We start from the raw sequence: 6,000 nt of genomic DNA on the forward strand, positions 1-6,000 counted from the left end.
ATAAATCTCTCCCTAGCTCAGCAGCACTGACCCTACACTGGCTGATCCAGAGCGACTGTGTCCAAGATGGCGGCGCCTGGTTTTAAATACTCGAGGTGACGCTGTGCGGCCAGCCAATCACTGTAATGCCCACAAACAACATGGCTGCGGCATTACAGTGACTGGCTGGCAACCTCTTCATGTTCATTGGCTCTGTAAAGAGCGCCAAATGTGCAGGGCGGAGACCCGAGCTCCCGCCCAATTAACCCGGAAATGCTCGGTGCTCGCCGAACATCCCGAGTAGTGAGATGCTCGGGCGAGTAACGAGCAGTGTCGAGCATGCTCGCTCAACACTAATAATTATGTATTTTCCATGTTCAGTTGAATCTATTTTGCTGAGAAATTCAAACTACTTTTTTCATTCCAAGCATGTACACATTATAATAAACACCAAATATTTCATAGAAGCATTCTGCAAATAATTTGTTCAACTGTGAATCACTTGTCCAAAAAACTGGAAGTTTCTAATATCAACCGATATTCTTTTCTGTATTTTAAATTTAATAAGTTCACTTGAATGAATTGGTAATTTCTGAGAAGATATACTGCATAGCAGTAAATAGACAGTCACTTGCAAAAATATATGCCTCAGTACTTTCATTGATTTCGAAACCTAAATAACTCACTCAATACAGGTTAGACATTGACAGGTCAAGGAGAAACTCTGAGGTATAATTAGTAGAAACTGTGATGAATTTGTATCACTGTCCAAAATGCAATGTTCTCATCTCTCAGTAGAAATGCTATATAAAATGTTGGTGGAGTAATAAATTGACCTTGTCAATAATTTAGATGTCCTCTCCATGAAAAATTCTAATAAAAGCATGCTGGATGTTTTTAAATTACAGTAATCATGTTATAGCAAAAGAGGCAAGGGGTTGTAGTTATTGCTACTGCAGTCATATTATACTCAATATACCATCAGAAATTAACCACTAACACAGATATGTATACACATAGAAGTATAAACAAGTATACAGATAAGTCTTAGAAGAAAAACAATATATAGCAGAACATTATAGCAACTAACCTTGCTAGATACTATTGACATTTGGCTTTTTAGTGGTTGAGAGAGCAATAGGTCCCTTAAATAACAGATTTATTTATTTCTCATTAAAAGAAATGGTACTAGACATACCCTTAGAAAGAAGCATATAATAACTTTGATTTGCTTACAGTTTCACAGTGGTTAATAGTAGAGATGAGCGTTGTTCGACTCGAACTGTTCGCCAATCTCAAATTCGAGCTGTTTTGGGCGGTGTTCGAGCCGTTCGGCGAACACGAACGATTTGAGAAAAATTCGGCTGTTCGAGGTTATGTTCGATAACTGTTCGTGCACCAAAATCATAACTGGATTTTTTCTCAGTAATGATGAAAATTAATGTTAATACGCAGTTTGAGTGTACAGCGGGGTGGGGGGAGGGGCAGGGGATGGATCTCTGCAGGAATAATGAAGATCTCCATTTTTTTTTCTCTTTCCCGCATTTACAGTGGGGAGGTGCAATCTGTCAGCCTATCAGCAGCGCACACACGGAGGGAAGTGCTTTTTTTCACACAAGCAAGGGCATGTGTCATTGGCAGTGTATGTCACATGTCCTTGCCCTATAAGACCAAGCCATTTTCCCCGTCGCCACCATTTTCTCACTGCTGCAGCTGCGTGTTAGACGGCACCGCTGTTGCTGTGTGCGCTATACCTTGTTAATTTCAAGCCAATTTTCGCACAAATCTACAGATAGCTTGGGAGTAGGGAATAGTTGTGATTGCAGTCCTTTTAAGGACTAGGTTACAGCATTTCCTACGACTTTTATCAGGCAGGTCTGTGCTCTTAAATAGATAGATTGTGGGAGTAAAGACTAATTGTAATTGCAGTCCTTTTCAGGACTAGGTTACATCAGTTCCTATCAGTTTTTGCCAGGCAGGTCTGTGCCAGTGCTGTGCAAGTTTTTTTCACAGCATTTGGCTGAATCTAGCAAAGCTAATCCTTTTTGGCCTATTGCAGAGTGTGTTAGTCAGTGGAGTAGCCTATCTGTGTTGCAAGATATACCACCTGTGTATAGAATACCAATTTTTTTACTGCACCCAGTGAAGTAAAATCTTTTGGGCATAGCATCGTTCTATTAGTCCATCTATACTGACCTCCATCAGGTTGCAAATTGAATATAATTTTTTTTTGCATCTAGCTCTGAAAAAATATTTGGGCTTCTAGCAGTGTGTGGGACTTGTTCTATTAGTCCATCTATACTGACCTCCATCAGGTTGCAAACTGAATATAATTTTTTTCTGCATCTAGCTCTGAAAAAATATTTGGCCTTCTAGCAGTGTGTGGGACTTGTTCTATTAGTCCATCTATACTGACCTCCATCACGCTGCAAATTCAAAATAATTTTTTGTTTGCATCTATCTCTGAAAAAATATTTGGCCTTCTAGCAGTGTGTGGGACTTTCTCTATTAGTCCATCTATACTGACCTCCATCAGGTTGCAAATTAAAAATAATTTTTATCTGCATCTACCTCTGTAAAAATATTTGGGCTTCTAGCTGTGTGTGGGACTTGTTCTATTAGTCCATCTATACTGACCTCCATCAGGTTGCAAACTGAATATAATTTTTTTCTGCATCTAGCTCTGAAAAAATATTTGGCCTTCTAGCAGTGTGTGGGACTTTCTCTATTAGTCCATCTATACTGACCTACATCAGGTTGCAAATTAAAAATAATTTTTATCTGCATCTAGCTCTGAAAAAATATTTGGCCTTCTAGCAGTGTGTGGGACTTTCTCTATTAGTCCATCTATACTGACCTCCATCAGGTTGCAAATTAAAAATATTTTTTTGTCTGCATCTAGCTCTGAAAAAATATTTGGCCTTCTAGCAGTGTGGGGGACTTTCTTTATTAGTCCATCTATACTGACCTCCATCAGGTTGCAAATTCAAAATAATTTTTTGTCTGCATCTAGCTCTGAAAAAATATTTGGCCTTCTAGCAGTGTGTGGGACTTTCTCTATTAGTCCATCTATACTGACCTCCATCAGGCTGCAAATTAAAAATAATTTTTATCTGCATCTACTTCTGAAAAAATATTTGGCCTTCTAGCTGTGTGTGGGACTTGTACTATTAGTCCATCTATACTGACCTCCATCAGGTTGCAAACTGAATATAATTTTTTTCTGCATCTAGCTCTGAAAAAATATTTGGCCTTCTAGCAGTGTGTGGGACTTTCTCTATTAGTCCATCTATACTGACCTCCATCAGGTTGCAAATTAAAAATAATTTTTTGTCTGCATCTAGCTCTGAAAAAATATTTGGCCTTCTAGCAGTGTGTGGGACTTTCTCTATTAGTCCATCTATACTGACCTCCATCAGGTTGCAAACTGAATATATTTTTTTTCTGCATCTACCTCTGAAAAAATATTGGGCTTTTAGCTGTGTGTGGGACTTGTTCTATTAATCCATCTATACAGACCTCCATCAGGTTGCAAACTGAATATAATTTTTTTCTGCATCTACCTCTGAAAAAATATTTGGGCTTCTAGCTGTGTGTGGGACTTGTTCTATTAGTCCATCTATACTGACCTCCATCAGGTTGCAAACTGAATATAATTTTTTTCTGCATCTAGCTCTGAAAAAATATTTGGCCTTCTAGCAGTGTGTGTGACTTTCTCTATTAGTCCATCTATACTGGCCTCCAACAGGTTGCAAATTAAAAATAATTTATATCTGCATCTAGCTCTGAAAAAATATTTGGCCTTCTAGCAGTGTGTGGGACTTTCTCTATTAGTCCATCTATACTGACCTCCATCAGGTTGCAAACTGAATATATTTTTTTTCTGCATCTACCTCTGAAAAAATATTGGGCTTCTAGCTGTGTGTGGGACTTGTTCTATTAATCCATCTATACATACCTCCATCAGGTTGCAAACTGAAGATAATTTTTTTCTGCATCTACCTCTGAAAAAATATTTGGGCTTCTAGCTGTGAGTGGGACTTGTTCTATTAGTCCATCTATACTGACCTCCATCAGGTTGCAAACTGAATATAATTTTTTTCTGCATCTAGCTCTGAAAAAATATTTGGCCTTCTAGCAGTGTGTGGGACTTTCTATATTAGTCCATCTATACTGGCCTCCATCAGGTTGCAAATTAAAAATAATTTATATCTGCATCTAGCTCTGAAAAAATATTTGGCCTTCTAGCAGTGTGTGGGACTTTCTCTATTAGTCCATCTATACTGACCTCTATCAGGTTGCAAATTAAAAATAATTTTTTGTCTGCATCTAGCTCTGAAAAAATATTTGGCCTTCTAGCAGTGTGTGGGACTTTCTTTATTAGTCCATCTATACTGACCTCCATCAGGTTGCAAACTGAATATAATTTTTTTCTGCATCTAGCTCTGAAAAAATATTTGGCCTTCTAGCAGTGTGTGGGACTTGTTCTATTAGTCCATCTATACTGACCTCCATCACGCTGCAAATTAAAAATAATTTTTTGTTTGCATCTAGCTCTGAAAAAATATTTGGCCTTCTAGCAGTGTGTGGGACTTTCTCTATTAGTCCATCTATACTGACCTCCATCAGGTTGCAAATTAAAAATAATTTTTTGTCTGCATCTAGCTCTGAAAAAATATTTGGCCTTCTAGCAGTGTGTGGGACTATCTTTATTAGTCCATCTATACTGACCTCCATCAGGTTGCAAATTCAAAATAATTTTTTGTCTGCATCTAGCTCTGAAAAAATATTTGGCCTTCTAGCAGTGTGTGGGACTTTCTCTATTAGTCCATCTATACTGACCTCCATCAGGCTGCAAATTAAAAATAATTTTTATCTGCATCTACTTCTGAAAAAATATTTGGCCTTCTAGCTGTGTGTGGGACTTGTACTATTAGTCCATCTATACTGACCTCCATCAGGTTGCAAACTGAATATAATTTTTTTCTGCATCTAGCTCTGAAAAAATATTTGGCCTTCTAGCAGTGTGTGGGACTTTCTCTATTAGTCCATCTATACTGACCTCCATCAGGTTGCAAATTAAAAATATCTTTTTGTCTGCATCTAGCTCTGAAAAAATATTTGGCCTTCTAGCAGTGTGTGGGACTTTCTCTATTAGTCCATCTATACTGACCTCCATCAGGTTGCAAACTGAATATATTTTTTTTCTGCATCTACCTCTGAAAAAATATTGGGCTTCTAGCTGTGTGTGGGACTTGTTCTATTAATCCATCTATACAGACCTCCATCAGGTTGCAAACTGAATATAATTTTTTTCTGCATCTACCTCTGAAAAAATATTTGGGCTTCTAGCTGTGTGTGGGACTTGTTCTATTAGTCCATCTATACTGACCTCCATCAGGTTGCAAACTGAATATAATTTTTTTCTGCATCTAGCTCTGAAAAAATATTTGGCCTTCTAGCAGTGTGTGGGACTTTCTCTATTAGTCCATCTATACTGACCTCCATCAGGTTGCAAACTGAATATATTTTTTTTCTGCATCTACCTCTGAAAAAATATTGGGCTTCTAGCTGTGTGTGGGACTTGTTCTATTAATCCATCTATACATACCTCCATCAGGTTGCAAACTGAATATAATTTTTTTCTGCATCTACCTCTGAAAAAATATTTGGGCTTCTAGCTGTGAGTGGGACTTGTTCTATTAGTCCATCTATACTGACCTCCATCAGGTTGCAAACTGAATATAATTTTTTTCTGCATCTAGCTCTGAAAAAATATTTGGCCTTCTATCAGTGTGTGGGACTTTCTATATTAGTCCATCTATACTGGCCTCCATCAGGTTGCAAATTAAAAATAATTTATATCTGCATCTAGCTCTGAAAAAATATTTGGCCTTCTAGCAGTGTGTGGGACTTGTTCTATTAGTCCATCTATACTGACCTCCATCAGGTTGCAAATTAAAAATAATTTATATCTGCATCTAGCTCTGAAAAAATATTTGGGCTTCTAGCTGTGTGTGG

The sequence above is a fragment of the Phyllobates terribilis genome, unplaced genomic scaffold (genome assembly GCF_046119375.1).
Source record: "Phyllobates terribilis strain yellow unplaced genomic scaffold, ASM4611937v1 Scaffold_2__4_contigs__length_985480577, whole genome shotgun sequence".
In the NCBI taxonomy this organism is placed as follows: domain Eukaryota; kingdom Metazoa; phylum Chordata; class Amphibia; order Anura; family Dendrobatidae; genus Phyllobates; species Phyllobates terribilis.